At 45.0% G+C, this 24,532-nt stretch overlaps 1 protein-coding gene and 1 long non-coding RNA gene across 3 annotated transcripts in view; one reads left to right on the top strand and one right to left on the bottom strand.

The window, feature by feature from the left end:
• The window catches only part of PARN (poly(A)-specific ribonuclease), a 196,220-nt gene that overhangs the window by 158,628 nt on the left and 13,060 nt on the right, over positions 1 to 24,532 (top strand). The window lies entirely within an intron of this gene.
• On the bottom strand, positions 14,262 to 18,857 carry LOC142818586 (uncharacterized). The gene is made up of 3 exons (XR_012896125.1): positions 18,702 to 18,857; positions 18,037 to 18,165; positions 14,262 to 14,391 (listed from the first exon to the last, which is right to left on the bottom strand). It is a non-coding gene; the product is annotated as an uncharacterized LOC142818586 (long non-coding RNA).

A 24,532-nucleotide genomic window follows, 5' to 3' on the forward strand; every position in this document is an offset into this window, starting at 1 on the left:
GGCACTGCGATCTCCACGCCTGTCCACTCACTGGCATGGGTCTTCCCATGCCGCCTCCAGACTGCCTTCTCCGTTTCTAGCTGCTGCATCTTCTCATCGCAGGCACTACTACAGGCAGCTCTCTGCTTCTCCTGCTTCCTCCAGCATCACACATCGGCTCCTGTTCGCCCTGCTCCCCGTACCACTATCGATATTTCAGCCACTCTACCTACCATGACCACTGTTCACCGCGACATGGCACATACCAGCATGGCAACCGCTACTCCCGAGATTCACGCAGCGGGTATTCTTGCCGATCGCGATCCGCCTTTGACTATGCTTCACGCAGGCGCTCTCCAACTACGGCTCCCCTTACTCCTCCACACCATTCACCATTACCATCTCACCATCCATCAGAGCCAGTACATACCCCCTTCGCGGACCAACTTTTGGAGACTTCCATCCCAGACTCGTCCCCGCAAGATGAGGCAGTCACGCTCGGTGACAGCTCTCCACCAGATGACCTCTGTCAATTCCAACTCTTGCACACAAGAGATCCTGCTGCAGGAACTCAAAGACAAGCAACACAAGCTTTTCAGGAATCTCCAACCGCAGCATAGGTCACTTCTGGCCATTCCTCTTGATGAAGGCATCCTGGAACTGGCTGATGAAGTGTGGCATGCTCCAGCATCGGCTCTTCCGACCAACAAACAGGCCAACAGGAAATATTTCGTACCACCGAAGGGCATGGAATTCCTCTTTGCCCATCCACAGGCCAACTCCTTAGTCGTCGACGCAGCTCAACAGAGGTCTAGAGCCCCACACCTCAAACAACAGGGCTCCGACAGGGATGTAAAGAGACTTGACCTCCTGGGCAGAAAGGTCTACACTTCAGCAATGCTACTCCTTAAAATCACCAATTACTCGGTGCATCTCTCCAATCACACCTTTGATACGTTTTCACACCTCACCCCCTTCATGGATCATCTCCCTGATTCTAAGAAATCGATCCTGAGATCAGTAATCCAAGAGGGCTACACATCAGCGAGAACGTCCCTCCAAATAGCCATAGACGTCGCTGATACCGTTGCTCGCTCCACTGCTACTGCCATTATTATGCGCAGAGCTTCTTTCCTTCAAGCGGCAGGAGTTCCAAAGGAACTACAGGCCAAAGTCGAGGACTTATCCTTCGACAAGGATAAGCTCTTTGCAGAGACCACTGACTCAATCTTACACTCCTCTAAAGACTCCCGAACAACCTTGCGAACTCTGGGGATGTACATGCCCCCCCTTTAAGAGACACTGGTACTCCTCATACCAGTGCAGATATGACTACTCTTACATCAGTGGCAGCAACACCACCAGCAACAGAGGCCCTTCGACATCCAATGCTCTCGCCAGAGGCCTCAGCGACGCCAAAACCCAAATGGCAGGATGAACATGCCTCCCAACAACAAGCAACAGGTTTGATGCGTTGGTCGGGGCGAGCAGACAATCACAGGCAGCATCATGAATTGTACAACCCAGCTCTTTCACCACCGGCTGAGGCCCTTTCTACATCAATGGGCAAAAATCACTATGGACAGATGGGTCCTCGAGATTTGTTCAATCTGGCTACCCTGTCCCTTTCATAGCCATCCCACCAACCACCCCTCCCATCCCGTCCCTATCCATCCAGCTCACACGAGGTTCTTGCGCTTCGTTGTGGCAAAGGACCGCTTTCAATACAAGGTCCTCCCCTTCGGGCTATTGTCAGCCCCCAGAGTGTTTTCAAAGGTTTTATCTGTGGTCACGGCCTTCCTCAGACGCCAAGGGGTACTCCTCTTCCCTTACCTGGACGATTGCCTACTCAAGGGCCCTTCTGAACACGAGGTTTCCCACATGGTTCACCTCATGAGGCAAGTCTTTCAGTCGCTCAGACTCCTTTTCAACGAGCAAAAGTCCGTTTTGTGCCCCACTCAGAACATCGAGTTCATTGGGGCCTGCCTGGACTCACTTGCCGGCAGAGCGTACCTATTCTTACAGAGGTTTCAAGCCATCCAAGACCTCATTCATACCATCACCGTCAGCCCTACCGTTCCACTCATCACATGCCTCAGACTGATGGGCCATATGGCCGCCACAACATACATGGTGAAATACGCCAGACTACATCTGTGCGCCCTTCAGTACTGGCTGACTCTCGTATACGACCACACCAGATACGATCTCCACAGGCTGGTAACGCCGCCACCTGGCATTCTCCAATCACTCCTATGGTGGACCAGCCACACAAACCTACTGTCAGGTATACCTTTCCATTGGCAGGAGCCACTCCACGAAATCACAATGGATGCCTCCCTGCTAGGCTGGGGGGGCTCACATGGGCTCTCTCTGTCCAAGGCCAATGGTCCCCACAAGAAGCACGGCTACACATAAACCTTCTAGAGCTACGCACCGTTTTCAACGCATGCAAATCCTTCCTCATCTACATTCGAAACACCACGGTGAGGATACTCACGGACAACATCACAGCCATATATTACGTGAATCCCCAAGGCAGCGCTCGCTGCCATTCCCTATGCATGGAAGCCATCCGCTTTAGGAACTGGTGCATTCGCCACGGAATAACACCTACGGCATCCTACTTACCTGGCACCACAAACGTGTGACGGCAGATTTCCTGAGCAAACACTTCCATGTGAAGCATGAATGGGAAATGCAAGATGGCGTCCTACACGTGATCTTCCAACGTTGGGGTACTCCCTGAGTGGACCTCTTTGCAACTCCCGCAAATACAAAATGATGCAAGTACTGCACCAGGGCGGGCTTAGGCCGCGCATCCCAGGGAGACCCCTTCTGTAAGCATTTTCCCTCCATACCTCTGATCCCCCAAAGTCCTTCAGAAGCTGAAGGCAGACAGGGCAACACTAATCCTCATAGCTCCTGGCTGGCCTCGCCAGCACTGGTTTCCCTTCCTCCACCGTCTCTCCGCGCGGATACCGATCCACCTTCCGCCTCTCCACAATCTCCTCACACAAGACCGAGGACGCCTGAAACACCTCCAGATACAAATGATGAACCTAACAGCATGGTTCCTAACTGGCTGACTCCATTCGAATCCCTCTGCTCCATTCCAGTCTAGCACGTCCTAGTACACGGATGACAAACCATGAGAAAAACTTACCTTCACAAGTGGCGCAGATTCTCCACCTGGTGTACCTCAAACCACCACGATCCAACATGTCCGTCGATCCCCTCCTGACTACGCATTGCACCTAAAGAACAAAGGCCTCGCGTTAGCCTCCATCAGGGTGCACCTTGCAGCAATTTCGGCATTCACATCACGGATAGATGGCGTTTCTGTCTTCACCCATCCTACTACTAAGAGATTTCTCAAGGGCCTTACCAACATGGCCCCACCGCATGACCCAGTCCCACCGGTATGGAGCCTGGATGTAGTCCTCGATGCCCTAATGAGGCCGCCGTTCGAGCCTCTGGTGACTGTATCCTTGCATTTCCTCACTTTGAAAACCATTTTCCTGCTTGCCCTAACGTCGTCACGCAGAGTGAGCGAGCTTTCCGCCATGATGGCCACACCACCATATACAATTTTCCGTAAGGATGGAGTAGTTTTGAGACTACATGCAAGATTCATACCCAAAATCGTCTCATATTTCCATGTCAACCAACCAGTGATCCTGCCAACCTTTTTCCCGAAGCCCCACGTCTCACCACGAGAAGCGGCCCTACACTCCTTGGACACCCACAGGGCCTTAGCATTCTACATAGATCCCACTAAACCTTTCAGGCGTACGGACCACTTATTCGTCTCCTTGGCACAGAGGTCAAAGGGTCAACACCTATCTTCCCAGAGGATTTCCAATCTCGTAACCTCATGCATAATGCAATCGTACGCAGTGAAAGACTTACCCCTTCCATCCCAATCACGCGCCCACTCCACTAGAGCCATGGCCACATCTATAGCGTTTCATAGAGGGGTATCTCCGAAGGACATCTGCAGGACGGCGACCTGGTCCTCACATGAGACCTTCACCAAACACTTTTCTATTTCTCTAATCACTCGTTCAGATGGGGCAGTGGTGACTGCGGTGTTCTCCACAGCAGATAAATAGGGACTCCTTGCTCTCCTTCCATTCTGGCGACTACTGCTACGCAGTCACCCATAGTGGAGCACTCGTGGGGACATCCCCGAAGAAGAAAGCGAAGTTACCCACCTTCAGTGCAGTAACTGTCATTTGTCGAAGCAAAAACACGCTCCTCTGTGTTTAGGCAGCTAACAAGCAGCTTTATTAATTAATAAAGCACAGCATGAGCCAAACGTGGTCACAGCAGAGCCAGACCCAGTAAGGCTACTAATACAATCAATCCTAGTATCTTTATACCCTTAACCAAACAGTCTGACGTCAGGGCATCCAATTACAGAAATCCTCAATTAAATTTGGAAAAACAAAGCCTTATCAACAAGATGGCGGACAGGTGCGAGGGAGTACATCTCCTGTCCCAACCAGCCCAATTAACACATACCAATAGCCCATCCTGTAGGCCTCTTCTCACGGGGTGACAGAAAGTTCACTCTGGTCTACGTGCTTGAGAGAAAAGCTGAAATGGTTTCTGATATACAAGATGGCTTCTAGCTAAACATGAAAATGGTTTCTACAGCTTCCACAACTCCCCCCTTTTAGCCTTTTAAAGGCTAACCTTGAAACCATTTTATACCTCCATTTTCCATTAAAGTATTTATGTACATTTCTTGTTCCTTTCTCTGCTCATCCTATTTTAACATCATGAGTTCCACATTCCCTTTGGTAAGGGTCTATCTTGTGTTTTCTAGAATACAAGAAATACAGCATTTGATTAACAAGAAACAGCAATAAGCACAAAAGAAAATAGCCAATACTAAAACTACTCTTTGCAAAATCCAAGTTCCCACATGTCTAAACTAGCCTCCCAACCAATCCCAGAGGGTCCAGTCTTCCCCCTGCCTTAGGCGTTTCACAGTTCTTTTAATTTCTGAGGCATCTTCCTTTACTTCTTTGCTGGTGTCAGAAATATACCCACAGCATTTTCTTCTTACTAAGGCACAAACCCCGCTCTTACTAGCTAGGACATAGTCTAGGGCCATTCGGTTTTGGCTTTTTCTCACCCTGGCTCCTGAACCGTTACATGTCTAGCAGTACTTTCCAATTGGGGTCAAGGCTAGGCGGATATACCCTGGGTTAGTAAACTCTTTATCCTGCCAAGTATCATTTGGCTTAGTTTACTAAACAGTGTGCCATTCATTTGAGTGTTGTTTAGTGGGACTGGAATTATTGGGATGCCTCCTTCTGAATGTACTGGACTGTGAGCACATATCCAGCAACCTGTAGAATTAAATTCTTGGGAAACTTGGTTCATTAAAAGCATAAACACATTTGAACCATATAGGTTATAACTACTAAATATTAAAAATAAGATTAAGCATAAGCTTAACATGAATTGTTTGTCCAGCCTCATGCTGGCTGTTCTTCAGGACTTCGTAGTTTGCTTCACCTATCGCTGGCAGGTTCTTAGCTGGTACCTTAGCCTTGGTCTCTCAGGCTCGTCTGCTTCTGGGCCTGGATTGCCGGTACCAAGCCTGTGCTGATCCTCGTCTACTTCTGGACCTGGGTTTCTGGTACCAGGTCTGTGGTGATTCCCATCTGCTTCTGGACCTGGGTCTCCGGTACCAGGTCTGCGGTGCTCCTTGTTGGGGACAACCTCTGTAGGGACTGGAACGGGTTTGCAGTGGGATGCGTGAATCCAGGTGGGCAATCCTTCGCACTTTACAGCAGTATGGGTGGTCAGAAGGACTTGGTAGGGATCCTTTCACCTGGGTTTCAGGGCAGTCTTCCGCTGGTGAACTTTCACGCAAACCCAGTCTCCTGGTTGTAGTTTAAGGCACAGCTCAGTCGGGGCCTTAACCTGTGAATGATAAGACTGTACACACCTCATAAGTTCCTGGCAATACTTGACTATGCTTCTTTTAACGAGTGTGGCATCAGCCAGGTCAATTTCTGGGCTGCTTAACAGTCTCATAGGTTGGCCACATGCAATTTCATGTGGACTGAGTCCAGTTTTCTGATTAGGAGTGGCTCTCATGCTCATTAGGGCAATCGGGAGTGCTTCTACCCATGTTAATCCAGAGTTCTCACATATTTTAGCAAGTTTGTTCTTTAAAATCCTGTTTCATCTTTCTACTGTTTGTGCGCTCTCTAGGTGTCGTGCACAGTGCAGTGCTTGTCTGGTACAGTAGTACTTTTCCAGTTTTTTTTTTTTTTTTTTTTTTTTTTTTTTTAACAATTTGCCCAGTAAAGTGGGTACCTTTATCACTGGAGATCACAAGGTGTATTTCCCATGATGGGATGTAATAATTTAGAAGTTTCTTAGCTACTGTGATGTCATTATGTTTCCTTCAGGGATAAGCTTCTACCCATCCCAAAAACAAGCAAACAAATAACCAGCACATTATTGAAAAGCTTGACATTTAAGCAACTGAATAAAGTCCATTTGTAAATTCAGAAATGGTCCTAAAGGCGGAGGTCTGGTTGCCGGAACTGTCTTTACAGGTTTACCCACGTTGTGGGCTTGGCAGACAGGGCAAGCCAGACAGTAATCTTTGGATGCTTGGGAGAATTTGGGAGCAAAACAATTTTGTTTTAGGATTGCTACCATCCCCCCCTTTTGCCAACGTGCGACAATCTAGGGAGCACGGGGGCAAGGTGAGGTAGCAAGACCACTGGGGCAACAATGTGGCCATCAGAGCTGCACCACAAGTGGTCTGGGTGCAAGGTGCACCCTGCCAGTCTCCACTCCTGCTTTTCTGATTCTGGGGCTTGGTTTCGCAGGAGGGCCAGTTCTGAAAGAGACGGCGTAGGAGCTGGCGATGGTAGGAGAGAAGGGAAAAACAGCAGGTAGAGGAGCAGATTCCACTACATTCCAGACAGTACAAACTGCATAGCCTGCTACTAAAACTCTACTAAAATTATAAAGGCAAGAACCATTTATATAAAGCACAATATTAAGATTATTCAAGGGACTTAAATTATTCTTTCATTAGAACAACAATATTGTACACACAACGTTTGAAATACATATATCACAATCAAGATACACACAAGACAAATCTGGACAGAACACAAACTTATGTCATGACACAGAACCATGGTTTTTTTTTTTCCTTCGGTTAATTTTCATATGATATTAGCGCTTCTTGATGATCTGAAAGACAAAGAAAACATTTCTACCCCCGTCGGGGTGGCCCATTATAACTTAAAATACTGCCTAAGATCTGCTAGGGGAACTAGTTACATCTAGTTCCTTACCACTTCTATGGGTGAGTGAGCTGTAACTTTCTGAGAACAAGAGAGCTTCATCGGTACTCGTGACCTTCCACTCTCTTGAATTACCTCTGAGCTGCTAGCTTTCCTTATCAGTGGCATGCCTCAGTTTTTCTCTTGTACTGCAGACCAGGCTTATTTTATTTACTGCTACAGAAACTCTTAGAACAAGGTGCTTGCTAGTTACTATTCCAGCAAGCAAAAGGTTTTTCTTTCCTGAAAAGAATCACATGCAATGTTACAGACTTACTTATGGGGGACAGTGCTCCCCCCCTTCCAGAACAGACAGGCAGTTTGCAGACACACACAACCTTGGATCTGAAAGCAAGCCAAAGGTGCTATCAGCTCAACCTTGAACAGAAACACTGTGAAGTTTCTGGGCTTGGATTTTTTTAAACAATAATTAGGTTCCTTGGAAGACACATTTAACTCTTAGGGTGCAGGTTTTACAAATTTACAATGTATAGATTCTATTCTTTTATGCGGTTAACCAATTAAGTTTCAGTAGAATTCCTTATTTTCTCTTTAATAGATTTAACAAAGTGTCTGTAGCTAAATGTTTAACTTGACTGTTTCATTGCTAAGATGATTAAAAGAGGCTGCAAGAAACAAGTCATTTCTTAAAGCAGGTTTGTTTGTTTTTTTTCCTCCCCTTCAGGATTTGGAGGAACACTTTCTTTAAACTATTAAACTTATTTTAAACTTTGTGTTTTGCTTTGGATCGGGCAAGTTTGTTACAGGAGCCCGTGTTTTCAAAGGGAAGAGCTAATTCCTTTCAGTTATTTTTCATGTTTCCTCTCTACCTGTGTATGCGTTATAAAGAGGGATAGAGGGGTGATGTTGTGCCAGATTTTCCCCCTAAGCTTGGTTGATATGGGTGTGCAAACTGAGAATTTTTTTTTCCCACTTCTTATGCATTATTTTGGCACAGAGGTGCTGCAGCAACTTTTAAGTTACCTATCTTACTGCAGGGTGGATTTTTGCTTTTCTGAGCTTTACTTTCATCCCTCATAGCTTTAATTTTTCCTTTTTTCCAATTTGTTAAATGCTTACAGGTCCTTGGACCATTATGTAGTACACAGGGGTGCCTTTCGGCAGAGTGGGGGGTGTTTAAACTAACCCCCACTTAAACTAACTTTACACACTCCAAAGAAAGAGTCTGCCGGGTCTAGAGTGTCAGACCTTAGCAGCTCATGAAATAAGGGGAGTCGTCACTCCCTCACATATCCGCTGAGTCTCAAGGTTCAGCTGACCCCCCCCCCCTTGCGTTCAGAGCTCCCTCGTGGGAGAGCCCTGGTGCAGCTGGGATCAGCTCAAGTCTCAGACCTATGCAACGGCATTCATTCTTCACTCATTACATTCATACTCATTTTCCACACACAATTTTTTCTCCTTTTTCACATTTTTCCTATAGTTTCCACATTTAGCTGCATCTTTATTTATTGTCTAGTTCCCATGGGTTTCTATTAAGTGACGCTGCCCTAAGACACCCGGCACTTAATATCAGACTTCATTAGGATCCTATACCAGAAAACACTTATCATAAAGGCACTGGAATTCCTGTAGACTGACCTACCCCCATTTTCTGCGCGCGCTTAATTCTGTAAGACACCGAACCAAAGTCCGCCTGCTTACACCATATTCTGCAAGTCACCGAATCAGGATCCACCTGCTCGCTCTGCGAGTCACTGAATCAGGATCCGCCTGCTCGCTCTGCGAGTCACCGAATCAGAATCCGCCTGCTTGCTCTGCAAGTCACCGAAACAGGATTCGCCTGCTTGCTCTGCGAGTCACTGAATCAGGATCCGCCTGCTCGCTCTGCGAGTTACCGAATCAAGAATTCACCTGCTCGCACTGGTCCCCCCCCTTTTTGTTGCGAAGCACTGGACTCAAGGTCCACCTGCCTCGCAGGGGTTTCCGGCACCTGCCCCAGCCCGGCAGAACACCACGTCCTGGCGCCTGGAGACAGCCTGGCGGAATGGGGCACTATGGCCTGGGGTTAGCCTCAGAGGTCAGTACTACGCCCACAAATAACAGAGAGAGACAACAAAGCTTCCCCACAGTTCCGTGTGCCGAGAGAGAGTAATGGCACCACACCAGCTTTTAGCGTCCGAACACAGAGGGTCCAGCGCATGGCTGCCTCACTAGAGACACCGGTGTGCCCTTTTGGAACTGTGACACATAAGACAGGCCTAATAGACAAAGACAGACACAGACAGACAAAAATGTTAGCCGCTCCACAAAATTGAATTCCGTAGCTCCCCTTACCCCGATGGCCGGCCGTCACTCCAAATCCCAAGCCCTCAACCAGGAGATTTCGTAACAGGTATCCCCTTTACCTTCTCTTGAGCGCTCTGAGAGGTTTGGAAGTGGAGTGCCGGTCCTTCCATACGGGCAAGTGGCGCGTTAGGAATCTCGGTGGAACCTCCAAATTGTCGAAGCAAAAACACGCTCCTCTGTGTTTAGGCAGCTAACAAGCAGCTTTATTAATTAATAAAGCACAGCATGAGCCAAACGTGGTCACAGCAGAGCCAGACCCAGTAAGGCTACTAATACAATCAATCCTAGTATCTTTATACCCTTAACCAAACAGTCTGACGTCAGGGCATCCAATTACAGAAATCCTCAATTAAATTTGGAAAAACAAAGCCTTATCAACAAGATGGCGGACAGGTGCGAGGGAGTACATCTCCTGTCCCAACCAGCCCAATTAACACATACCAATAGCCCATCCTGTAGGCCTCTTCTCACGGGGTGACAGAAAGTTCACTCTGGTCTACGTGCTTGAGAGAAAAGCTGAAATGGTTTCTGATATACAAGATGGCTTCTAGCTAAACATGAAAATGGTTTCTACAGCTTCCACACATTCTTCGAGTTGGTGTCCCCGCGGGTGCTCCACTACCCGCCCACCTCCCCGCTTCAGAGTCCTCTCTCTCTCTCTGCTTTTGTCTCTTACAGACTACGAGGCGGTCTCAAGGAACTGGTGGGGGCCAGACCGCGCGAGACAGAAAAGAGCGCAAAAGCTGCGAGCCCGCGGCACATGCGCGGTCCGGCTGAACACTGCTCATTACAAGCTTCCGTGTGGGGTGCTGGAGCAAGCCCAGCACCCATAGTTGAGCACCCGCGGGGACACCACCTCAAAGAACAACAGTTACTCACCTTGGGTGCAGTAACTTCGCTTTAGAAAATATCAGAATTGCAGTTCATAGAATCATAGAATAATAGGACTGGAAGGGACCTCGAGAGGTCATCGAGTCCAGCCCCCCGCCCTCAAGGCAGGATCAAGCAACCTGAATTTGCAACCTGAATTTGACACCTCTGTACATTTGCCTTGAAATATTACAGGATTTTTTTTTTCCCATAGGACCCATGCCTCATCAATGTCCAGCATGGACAGTGCTCACTATGAGCAGCTATTTTGTTTTAGCCTCATATGTACTGTACCTTATTTACTGCACACTAGTCAAATTCTAACCTGAATACAGAATTATTTCCTTTAGACTTTCCTGTGACCCTCATTATTGTAGTATATGAATGCATCACAAATATTAATGAATTCACAACACCCCATGGAGGTGGTGGTATCTTCATTTTTGCAGATGGGCAACTGAGGTATAGAAAGATTGTCAGAATTGTGCACTGATTTTGGCTACCCAATTTCATAGAATCATAGAACTAGAAGGGACCTCAGGAGGTCATCAAGTCCAGCCCCCTGCCCCCAAGGCAGGACCAATCCCAACTAAATCAACCCAGCCAGGGCTTTGTCAAGCCGAGACTTAAACGCCTCTAGGGATGGAGATTCCCCCACCTCCCTAGGTAACCCATTCCAATACTTCAGTACCCTCCTAGTGAAATAGTTTTTCCTAATATCCAAGCTAGACCTCTTCCATTGAAACTTGAGACTGTTGCTCCTTGTTCTGCCATCTGTCACTACTGTGAACAGCCGCTCTCCATCCTCTTTGGAACCTCTTATGTGGCAGAAGTTGAAGGCTGCTATCAAATACCCCCTCACTCTTCTCTTCTGCAGACTAAATAAGCCCAAATCCCTCAGCCTCTCCTCATGGGTCACGCACTCCGGCCTCCTAATCATTTTGGTAGCCCTCTGCTGGACCCTTTTCAATGCATCCACATCTTTTCTATAGTGGGGGGCCCAGAACTGGATGCAATAATCCAGGTGTAGGTTCACCGGAGCCGAATAAAAGGGAATAATCACTGCTTTAGATCTGCTGGCAGTGCTCCTCCTAAGGCAGCCTAATATTCCATTCACCTTTTTGGCCTTATCCATGAGACCTTCCCTTATTCCTTCACACCTTTGCGTTATTCATAGACATCTCCTGGCTTTTGCCACATAAGAGGCAAGGGTTCTACAGACAAGTCTTTTTTACTAGCCCTGGTTCTTATCCAGAGCAGGTCCATCTTGGGCACAGTATATGTCAGAAATCCTGTGGAAAAAATAATATGTATTTGTATCATTGGAGACTCCATTATGCATAGAGAAAAGGAGGCAAAATTAAGGTTACAGAAATAATTTTTAATTCTGGAATTTCTTAACTTTTGAGCATGTAACTTTACAATCTTTGTTCCTTTAATTTAGTTTTTTTTATATCTAACAACATTTATACTCTGATATCATCCAGAGGCTGGCACGCTCAAAGCTCTGTTGTATTACGTGCTGTGCAAATATTGTCTGACAGGAAATAAGGCAGCAGTGTCCAGCTAGACAATTAACATTTCTATATTTCAATAAAGCATTTAACCTTAAATATAATTTAAAAAAACCTTAATTCTATTTTTTAAAGTGTTCAAAGTAATTGTGTAAGATCTACGAGCATTATTTATTTCATTTTTTAATTAAATCAAGGAACTTGTATCCTCTCAGATTACCAGAAACACTCAAGTCTTTCAGCCATGCAAATAAGGTAGTTTAATAGATCCTATTAACTTGATCTTGTGTAAACATTCCCAATCCTATTAGTGTCCATGTAATGTAGTACAGACCTCAGATTTTCAAACTGAGGCCGCAAAACTCAATTTCCATTTATAGGGTTATTTTGAATTTAAATCATAAACATGTTCAAACATCGGGCTTCTCAAATTCACAAAAGCAGAAAATGTGTAGGTTGAATTTTTCATCTCCTTTGGCTAACTGATGGTGATAAGTTTGAAAAACATGGAAGAGCTAAATATTGTCTTGAGATGTACTCTGGGAGCTGTAAAACAGAGAACCATCTTGGCATTTAAGGTTTTCAGAACTTAACTTTGATTGTGTAAGCAATTGATTTTTAAAATCATTGGGGAAATACCTTTCTTGGAGAGATCCCAGTAAGAGATCTCATAGTTTTTCTCGAGCTTTTGAAATTGAATGAGCACTGAAAAGTGTGGCATGACAAATGGTGCAGACTCTTACCTCAAGTGAATTTATACACTATAAATGTGTATAGGATTAACCTTTTTTGATTGACAATGTCAAACAATTTTTTTTAATTTCAGTGATCTGAGAAACTTGGTAGGTTAAGTGTGAAAAATACCCATATAGATTTAATGTATGAATCAATTCGTGATTAAATCAAGCATCCCATGTTGAATAAAGCCTCTTCGTGAGATGAGTTCTGAATGTGAGGTATAATATTGTCATACTATACTTCATATTCTTCCCCAGCTGACCCTGCAGGCTTGGTGTGTGCTTTGAAGAAATGGTTAACTGCAATGTATTTAGCTAATAATATCTCTTTGTCAACTTCACAGGATAAGTTCTTGTTGTTTGGTAGAGTGTATCTGTAAATGGAGCCTCATTCTTTCATGCTCCCAGTGAGACTCAGAATAGTAAGGCACATTTTAAGAATCTTGATGTCCATCTGACCATTTATTTTTCCATGGAAAAGTAACAGTATTAAAGTGTTCTTGATGCTCAACTTCTCCCACAATTTTGATACTTATTGACTATTCTTCTTATCCAAGTTTCTGGAAGCAGTTCAAAGCTGCAACATAGCTTATTCTAGCTACACCCCTTTTCCTTCCTGCCACGTGTTCTACTTTCACAGCTTCAGTTAAGTATCAATTGGCTTCACTCTCATCCTATTCTTGATTTGTTGTTAAGTGCTTTGGGGGTGGTTAAAGAATATTTTCAAGCCTACTCACTTTTCCTGGCTTGGCATCTGAGTGCATTGCAATGGTCACAGCCCTTCAGAAGGGTCCAAATGGCCCTACAGACCATACAAGTCATGACATGGGGCACAGCCATTTTAAAACATCAGCTGTAGTTGTTTAGATCAAAGTTTTCTCTTGTGCTTAATAAGGAAAGTTTACTTTGAGGTAGAGTGGCTTATCTTTTAGGGATATGATCGCTCTTGAAGTAAGACATCTCAGGTCCAGTCTTGTTAAAACACTTGATGGGATTTATGACAAGCAATGGATTCTAATCCATTGGCTACAAAGTTATCATTTTATGCCCCTGAATAGTCATAACATGTTGTAAGAGGATATCTTGTACATTCAAACTTACCAGTGAGGAGCTATTGGGGGGAGGGGAGGAAACTGAAGATATATTAGTGGCTGAGATTGAAGAAAGGCTTCAAACCTTTCTGTCAAAACCAGAACAGTAATGTTTTGGTTGCACTATTACCCTGGTTGCACTGTTTCCAAGAATGGGGAATCTTGGAAAATTTCCAAGGAAAGCTAGATAAAGTATCATCTTAAACAGCAAAAGCCTGCATGTCCTTCTGATCCATATTCTGCACCAAGAGTCTTAAGTGGCTGATAGCCTCAGTCACCATACCAGTTTTGCAGCCTGGACTCTGGATCACCTCCATGTGCATGGCTTCACAATAATATCAGGAAAGCTCTGATTCCTTTGACCAACATAATTCACCTCTGAGTGGGGACCAGTGGTTGAAGAGCTACCCATCACTAGACAGATCCAAGTTCTTCTTTGAGTGATGTCTCCATGGGTGCTCCACAGTTGGTGTCAGGCTCGACCCGGCACCACTTCTCCTCAGTTCCTTCTTCACCGCCCTTGGACAGAGATGGAGTTCAATTCTCTCCTCCTTAGCTCGTTCTGCAAGACAAAGCAGAGCCACTTTATAAGTATAGATACTCCTGAGGCACTCCGGACTCCCTTCTCTTTACACAGAAAACAAAACAAGCTGCCGCCACCAGTGCAAGCAGTCAGCGCTGCTTGTACAATTACATCTAGCTTCTGGGAGACATGCCAGACTTTCCTAAGGACAAGAGATATGGCAAATGCTGAGAATTTATGCCTGCCTCTGATGCCCACAGCAAATGTGTACGCTGTTTGGGGGACACACATGTACCTCAGAAATGTGTCTATTGCCGTAGCCTCATAACAAGAACTCACAAAGAAAGGGAGCTCACAGTGCACACGCAGTCTATGGATAGAGCCCTACACCCCCATAATTATGAAGGGGGCAATGAGGGCTCGAGCACAATTTCTCCTCAGAGCAAACCTCCAAGCCCTTCACCTCAGAGGACATGTTCAGAAACTAGACCCTCACCAGCCTGTTCTCTCCCCTCAAGAATTAGCAAAGGAGAAGAGCCAGGCACTTCAGGCACGGCAAAATCTTGAGCCTCCTCAATAAAGGGCTCAGACGCCCTTGAAACAGCCCTCAAAACCAGCTACCACAAAAAGGGCACCCAGCAAGAGCCCAGTGGTGACAGAGGCACCACTGGCATTAATGGCACCTGGCTCTCCACGGTCACTCTCAAGATCCCCGGCACATTGCCAACCTACAGCACATTTGCCCGTAGCACAGAAAACCAGCAGGGCTAGCTCCAGCTGCCCCCTAGCATTCTACACTAACTCTAGATCCCTTGGGGTCACGGCTACGCCCATGCCACCACCACGGCAATGGGTCACAAGTCTGCATTCCACCGCCATTCCTCAGGTCGCAAAACACAAGCACCACCAGGACATGACAGGGAGACTAGGACCCTGCCCCCTCTTGAGCTTTCACCACGACACTGTTCTCCATCCCCGCTATGAACAAGGGGCTCACCATGGTCAGCATCCTTATCACAATTCAGTGCCTACCACGGGGATGCAGGGAGCATGTTCTCCTTGCAGCACTCTTCCCCAGATAGGGCATGCACATGTTATGGACGATACAGACCACCACATTATCAATATCCTCCGTGGCACACTGATTGGCATTATGACACTCATCGCAGCCGATGGTTCCCCCCCCCCCCCCCCCATTGTTATTGGGCACCACAGTACATCTCCACTGCACTGCCTACATCCACAAAAAGGTCACTGCCCTCCATGCACTCAAATGCATCACATTCCCCATCTGAGGGCTCAGATCTAGAGGAAGGATGTAGAGGATGACCCTACTGTGCACTGGTCTGATATAGCACCGAATGATAATTCATGCTCCGCTCCTGATGAAGTGGTTATTCCAAATAACCCAGAACCCACTGATGATATCAAGCAATTCCAGGACTATTTAAAAGGGTGGCTACCAGTCAGGAGGTAGTTTTATCAGAGGTTCAGGAGAAATAACACAAACCCCTAAAGAATATACAGCCTTCTGCAAAGTCCAAAATTGCACTGCCTTTAGATGAAGCAATCCTCGAGGCAGCCGATGAAGTCTGGCAAAAACCTGCTGTGGCCCCTCCAACTAATAAAAGGGCCAATAGGAAGTATTTTGTTTAATCTAAAAGAATGGACTTTCTCTACCTGCACCCTCAAACAAACTCCTTAGTGGTTGACACTGCCAACCAAAGGTCCGAGAACCCACAACACAAAACACATACACAGGACAAGGACCACAAACACCTGGATGTGTTTGGGAGAAAAGTGTAGTCTTCATCAACCCTCCAGCTACATATAGTTAACTATACAGCACTGCTTGCAAATCAAGATTTTGACAATTACACGAAATTAACAACTCATGCACAATATTGCAAAGAATAAAAGACCTATCCTCAAGGCAGTCATTAAAGAGGATCACAATATATCCCGTATGGCGCTGCAAATGGCCCTGGATGTCACAGACACTGTGGCTAGGTTCACCTCAGTGTCCATGGTGATGAGACGTTCATCTTGACTGCAAGCAACGGGAGTCCCTAAGGATCTCCTGGCCAAACTAGAGGACCTGCCATTCGTCAAAGCAAAATTGTTTGCTGTAGGTACAGATAAGCACTGCATTCCAGCAAAGATTCATGCACTACCCGTTGCATATTGGGGATGTATATGCCCCCTTACCAAAGAAAATGTTACACACTGTATCAATGACAAAGACACAACCTTCGCTAGACAACACCAATACCGACTCTTTGAGCAAAACCACTTCAGACCTCGAAACCAACGAAAGAGCCCCAAACAACCACTCTTCTGCAACTCAGGCCTTGAGGCAGCACGTTTGAAGATTTGGTTGAGGGTCTGCCTGACCTACCCCCAATTACAGTACCAGGCAAGTATAATATATTTCTACAATTAGTGAGCAGCAATCATTACAGATCGGTGGGTCCTAGAAATCATTAGCTGTGGTTATTCTATCTTCTTCACGGCAATTCCTCCAACCTCACCCATCCTCTCCCTCCCCCTTGAGGGATCTCTCACGAGACGCTGCTCCACCGGGAGGTTCTACACCTTCTCAAAGTAGGAGCTGTAGAATAGGTCCCTGAGAAATGCAAAGGGAGAGGGTTTTATTCAAACTACTTTCTCACTGAAAAGAGAATAGGAGGTTGGAGACCTATCTTGGACCTGTGCCAATTAAACAAATCTTTGCAGGCAATGCTTCAAAATGGACACACTTGCCACAATAATTCCAGCACTGGACGGGGGGGATTGGTTTGCAGCTCTCGACCTTCAAGATGCGTATTTTCACATCACAATCCGTCCGCACAGAGGTGCTTCCTACGATTCATGGTAGCCTCAGACCACTTGCAATAGAGTCTTCCCGTTCAGACTCTCCTCTGCCCCCAGAATCTTTCCAAGACCCTTACGATGGCTGTGGCATATCTAAGGCGTAATGAGATCACAACATTCCCTTATCTAGATGATTGTCTTAGCCAAGGTCCCTCACAATGGACCATCAGAGATATGATCACATTCACAAAGACTACACTTCAGTCGCTAGGCTTCATTATCAATGAGCAGAAATCCATAGTATGCCCCATACAATCTTTGGAATTCATAGGGGGTCGTATAGACTCCACAAGAGCTCGAGCCTATCTCTCCAACCACTGTTTCGACAATATAAGAAACCTCGTTACGATCGTTACCACCAGGCAAACAGTAACCATCATAATTTGCTTCAAATATATGGGGCATATGGCAGCTACCACATATGTGGTCCCGCATACAAGGCTGCGTTTCCAGTGTTGGAAACAGTGGATTTCTTCAGTGTACACATCAGCCAGCCGTCAGATCCCCAGGCATGTTTTGCCTCCCCCAAAAGTCCTCAACTCCCTACAGTGGTGAACACAGGCACACAACCTCTGCAATGAGGTGCCTTTCCATTGGGACCACCCGTCCAAGCAAATTATGATGGATGCCTCACTGATGGGATGGTAACAACAGTTTGGTTGTTGTTTGCAACCAACAACAGTTTGCTCAAGGGAAATGGTCCAAAGATGAGTCAAAACTGCACATAAATCTTCTTGAGCTTTGAGCAGTCCTGAACACATGCAAGCACTTCCTCCCTTACATCCAAGACTCTTCCATGCGTATCCTCACCAACAATATGGCGATTTTTTTACATCAACCTCCAACGAGCTGCAAGATCCCAGTCGGTATGTGCAGAGGCGATCAGGCTTTGGAATTGGTGCATCCGCCACAAAATTATCCTCTCAGCAGAATACCTGCCTGGAGACAAGAACATTATGGCAGATACCCTCAGCTACAACTTCCTCACAGAACACGAGTGGGAACTACGCGACCACATCGCCCACAGGCCATTCCACCGATAGGGGTGACCACAGATAGAACTCCAAATGTTCCCAGTACTTCTCAAGAGCAGGTATAGCATATGGCTCCCTTGGCAATGTCATACTTGTCACTTGAGGGTCCCACCTATTATGCACCTTTCCACCCATTCTGCTTGTTCCCTGAGTCCGCAGGAAGATAGACGGATGGGCCCAAATTATCTTGATAGCCCCAGTCTGGCCTTGACAGACATGGTTCACATGTCTTTATCACCTGTCTCTACAACCTCCCTACTCACTTCCAAACTGCCCAGATCTGCTCTCCCAGAACCTGAAGTCAGTACTTCATCCACAACCACAAACGCTGTACCTGACGGCTTAGTACGTATCTGGTTCTCAGAAGCGGAGCAACAGTGCTCCCAACAAGTGAAAAATGTTCTACTGCATAGCAGGAGACAAACAACATGCAAGACTTACCTATAAAAGTGGCACTGGTTTACACAGTGGTGAGCACACAGAGCAATTGAACCATCCAGGGTGCCACTCTACCAAATACTGGAATACATCATGTACCTGAAACAACAAAATTTGTCAGTTTCCTCACTCCAGGTGCACATGGCCATCATTACAGCCTTCCACTCACCCATTGCTGGGTTCTCCATATTTGCATACCTCATCTCTAAAAGATTCGAAAACCCATTCTCCCCACCCCCCCTCCCGGTAGGACATAGAATTGGTCCTACACTCACTCACAAGACCACTCTTTGAACCACTGGCAACTGCACCACTTACCTTTCTTACCATGAAGGCATTGTTCCTTCTGGCAATCACTTCTGCAAGGAGGGTCAGCAAACTCGCAGCTCTCATGTCCTGGCCTCCATACATGACTTTTCACAAGCACAAGGTCATCCTGCAGCTACACCCATCCTTCTTACCCAAAGTGACCTCAGAATTCCATATCAATGAACTGATAATCCTTTCCACTTTCTATCCAAACCCATATTGTCCAGAGAAGAAGGCATATTACACACCTTGGACATCAGAAGGGTAGTTGCCTTCTATCTGGATATGACTCAGTCCTTTTGAACACCCCAGAGATTGTTGGTATCCCTGGCTGAAAGGTCCAAGGGAAAACCACTGTCTTCCCAGTGCATATCTAAGCTGATAACATCATGTATTACTACATGCTACTTGCTCCAGAATAGGGCATTACCAGCAAATCCCGAGGCCCACACTACCAGTGCTATGGCAACCTCAGCTGCTATCCCAAAGGGAGTCTCACTCCAGGGAATACACAGGCCAGCAACATGGTCATCTAATCACACCTTCATAAAGCATTACGTTATTCTATCATGCTCCACAACAAATACCGCAGTAGCCACCTTGGTTCTTGCCACAATCTGTAGCAATTGATTGAAGCCCACTGTCCATCTGAATGGGCACTGCTACACAGTCACCAACTGTGGACTACCCCCGAGGACACTTGAAGAAAGAGAAGTTACTCACTTTGTTCAGTAACTATTCTTCTTCGAGATGTGTGTCCCCGTTGGTGCTCCACTACCCACCTCCTCCCCACTTCTTCAGGCAATTATAGCAGCCCATGAAGGCATCAAAGAAGAAACAGGAGAAGCGGGCTACTTCAAAGGCAGGAGTGTTTGTGTCCCTTGCGCATGCGCAGCCCACCTGATCACTGCTCTCAAAGTCTACAATCTGTGGTGCCAGGATGGGCACCACACCAACTGTAGACCACACACGAGGACACACATCTCGCAGTAACGATTGTTCTTTGACATGAGTAACTTCTTTATCTAGGATCTATGTTTGACAATGCATGCAGGCCAACTTTAGCACAGTGTCTCTAGTCATTTGGTCTTCTGCATATGGGTCTCTCCATGGGTGAGGTCACATAGCAGGGGTAAGATGGGAGCATTCCCTGGACCAAATGCAAGATCAGTCACTGGTTCCCAATTAGATGCTAGATCTTCTAAGATGATGGACTTTCCCAGAGAACATCTACAAGGGTCTTCCCATATATCTTCCAGACACCGCTTGTGAAAGGATGCGGCACACTTGGGCCAGAGAAGGGAATCACAACATCAAAATCTTAGTTCTCTAAGTTGTTAAATTAACTTTGGGATTCCAGAACTACCTAGAAGGCAGACCTATTTGGATCCAACAGGAAAACATGACCATGGTTGCATACTAAACCAAACAGGAACAAGGAACATAACTGTACTTGCAGAAGCAGTGAAGACAAAAGAATGGTCAGACAAGACTTTCCCTTCACTGAAAGTGATAGGCATGAAAAGAGCTGAACCAAAAGACAGATGAGATTAGGTTAGTCAGCTACTTGAAGTGATGTCTGAACCCAGGAAGCTTTCACTCTGAACTCATGGATGTTCAGTCTTCCCCTCATTTTACTAGTTTTCCAGTTCCAAGAATGAAAAATGGCCAATATTCTTCACCTGTGAAGCTGACTCCAAGTCCATGGGACAAATGCTCTTATTACATAGGTAGCCTATTGGTTTGCCACATATTCTTGCCATGTCATCTCCTAGAGAAGGTGATCCAAGAAGAAGAAGAAAGGGTGACTGACAGCTGATAATTGCAGATTCCAATGACCTCTCTCTCTATCCAGTTCCAGATACTCTTCATCTGACAGCATAGCTGTTGAAAGGAAAGTGATAGGCTGAGTGCAGCTATCTTTTAAAGTTATCAGGATTCTATTTTCATCTGGGGAAGTTTCCATGCTAAAAGCCTATTCCTCCACATGGACTGAGTTTGGTCCAAGAGCTCAGCACAGACATAAGAGATCCTAGGATTCTTGCTATTCAGGATTTCCTTTAGAAAGCTGCAAATGGAACCTCTAACCCAGTATGATTGCACCTCAGTTATCAGCTCTAAGTATTGTACTATTCATAGGATCCTCTAGTTCTTTCACAGAACTTTCAGGTATCTGGATTTCTCAGATCAATCAGACTGGCTAGGTCAGAGATCAGACCTTGGAACCTCCCTTCAGGAAGTTGAAGGCTGCTATCAAATCCCCCCCCCCCCCCACTCTCTTCTCTTTTGCAGACTACATATGCCCAAATCCCTCACCTCATAGGTCATGTGCTCCAGCCCCCTAATTATTTTGGTTGCCCCCCTCTGGACCCTCTCCAATGCGTCCATATCCTTTCTGTAGTTGGGGGGCCCAGAACTGGACACAATACTCCAGAAAAACTAAAGTGTTAAACTAAAGTGAGTCAAATCTGCTGATTGTAATATGTCTAGATTACATGCAAGATTTTAAGAGCTAGCTAAGAGCTCACTGGATTGTTAATGTTCATTTTTCATACGTTTTGGAATGCTGGGACATTCCAGAAGACTGTAAAGAAGTTAATGTTGGAATAATATTTTTAAAAGGTAAATAGGAGGACCCAAGTAATTATAGGTCTCAGTCTGACATTGACCCCATGCCTGGTAATAGAGTAGCTGTTCTGGGATGTAATTAATAAATGAAGGAGAGTAATATAATGTCAATCAACAGGGGTTTATGGAAGAAATATCCTGTCAAATAACTTGATATCTTTAATGAGACTGTAAGCTTAGGTGATAAGGCAAAAGTGTTCATGTAATATACTTAAAACTTCTGTCACTTGGTACTGCATGCTATTGTGATTCAAAAAAACTAGAATAATATAAAATTAACATGGCACACTTTAAATGAATTAAAAGCTGTCTAACAGGTCTCAAAATGTAGTTTGTAAACAGGGAATAATCAAAGAGTTTTTAGTGGGGCTCCATAGGCATCCTTTGTTGGCCCCACTGTATTTTAACAACTTAATCAGTAATCTGGAAGAAAACATAGTTTGCAGCGAACACAAAAAATGGAAAAGTGGTACATTAATGAAGAAGGCACATCACTTGGCAAGCTGGACCCAAAAAACCATTATGCACTCTGTTACAGTTAAATGTACATGTATAGGACAAGGAATAAAGTATAAAGGCTGTGGGGGCTTTCTTAGGACACATTCTTAGGACACATTCATGTTAAAATTTGACACTCTCCGGGAAGGAATGAAGAAATACTCAAACTATCTTACCCATTACCAAGATAGCTTCCCCAATTATCATCTCTAATACCATTAGCTCACAGACATCCCACTCTCCCCACCTCTAATATCAATTCACAGACACTTACCTTCCTTCCTTCCTCCCCCCTCCCCCCCCCCCCGCATCCCCCTCCTGCTCTGAAATGTGATTTGTCCTTTTCATGTGTTCATTTTTTTAAATTGTATCCTTTGGTATATATGGTTGTGACTATTTTCTTCCACTATTTGATCTGAGGAAGTGGGTCTGGCCCACGAAAGCTCATTATCTTATAAACCATCTTGTTAGTCTTTAAAGTGCTACATTGTCCTGCATTTTGCTTAGGACACAGTGATTCTGAAAATGATTTGGGAGTCATGGGGTATAATCTGCTAAACATGGCCATAGTGTCAGGGAGCTCAAAAGAATGAACATGATTTTTGGGTGCTTAAAACAAAATTTGATGTAGCAGAAGAGTGATTATTTTACCTCTGTATTCAACACTGGTGTGACCATTCCTGGAATACTATATCCAATGTGGATAAACTGGAGAGGGTTCAGAGAAAAGCCACAAGAGCAATTAAAGGATTAGAAAAGCAAACCTGCCATATAATAATAGAATCAAGTAGCTAAGTCTGGTTGCTTAATGAAGAGGTGGTTAAAGAGAAAATTGATTAATCTATAATTACCCACATGGGCCACAAATATTTAATAAAGGACTTTTCAGTGCAGCAAAGATCCATGTAACATAATCCAATGGTTGAAAGTCTAAGAAAGCCAGATTCAGACTGGACATTAACCATACATTTTAAAATGTGGATAATTTAACATCAGACCAGTTTACCATGGGTAGTCGTGGATCCTCCATCACTGAAGATTTTTAAATCAAGATTGGATGTGTTCTTGGAAATATTTGTTTTTTGGTGGTGGGGGGAGTTTTATAAACTGTTATGTTGTAGATCAGATTAGATGTTCACAGTGGTCCCTTCTGGACTTGCAATTTAAGAATCTATGAATTTTATATTTGTATTTAAGAGTGGGATACCTTAACGTTATCTACAGTTTCCTAAGAGGTTCTGAGAGAGCTGCTCTATTTTATATCTAATTCCTGTAGTAAATAATAAATTATAAATCAGAAGCTAAATTTCCTGTTCGTGTTCTGAAAGTCAACAGAATGTATTAATTAAATGTCACTTTAATTCTTACTTTAATTATTCTTATCCAGAGGGTAATACTGTATCTCAAGAGCACTAAGCTCCAGAATTTCTACGTAAAATCTCATTTGCATTCTAATTCATATGAGAAACTCAACATTGAGGTTCCATTGATACTCCAGGTTATCCTTTGAGATTTTATATAAAAGCCACTTACTTATTAGAAGTACAATAGTTTCCTAGCCCTGAGAACTACTGTGAGGGTGTCTAGACTACAGGGTTTTGTCAACAAAACTACCTGCGTCTACACTACCGCCGAGTTCTGTCGACATAACGTTGTTGGAACTCAGCAGTTTTGTCGATGACAGTAAACCTAATTCTATGAGGAATAACACCTTTTGTCGACAGAACGCGTTCTTGCATCTACACTGTCCTTTGTGTCTACATTCTCGTGTCAATAAAGCGGCTTGCTTTGTTGATAGAACTGGATGTAGTCTAGACACTCTTTGGCGGCAGAAGCTTTGTTGACAGTATCTGTCAGGCTGTGTCTAGACTCCAAGCTTTTGTCGACAGACACCATACACTGCTAGCTGTAGAAAACCAAAAGTTGGATAAAATAGAGACTTTGATTATGGAGTTAGTCTGCTCCTCTCTCTCTCTCCTACTGCTGATCTTTGCAAGCCACACAGTGCTTTCAAGAAAAGTCCTAAATACAGTTTACTTGCCTACAAAGAACATATTTATCATTGAAATGTCTGGGCAGAATCGTTTTGCTGGAGACGTGGCATCTTTTGTCCAAAGTTCTCCTCATGAAAAGTGGTGAATTGGGTGTGTCTGTGTGTGCAGCTAATGAAGGCTATGCTCCTATCTTCTGAAAATGTTGCAACATCTACACATATCCACATGACCATTAATCTAATTTGTCACAGGGTTTTTTTTGTCTGATTGGGGCTTTCAAAAGCACTGCTCTAATGCATAAAGCTTTTTCAGAAATCAACAGCAGATTTCTCCAAATTCTGTTGGGTGTCTGTGTCCCTACACTAACTGCCCTTTAAAATTTTTAATGGCAAGTACATTTTTGTT

The sequence above is a fragment of the Pelodiscus sinensis genome, chromosome 16, assembly GCF_049634645.1.
Source record: "Pelodiscus sinensis isolate JC-2024 chromosome 16, ASM4963464v1, whole genome shotgun sequence".
Taxonomy (NCBI): domain Eukaryota; kingdom Metazoa; phylum Chordata; order Testudines; family Trionychidae; genus Pelodiscus; species Pelodiscus sinensis.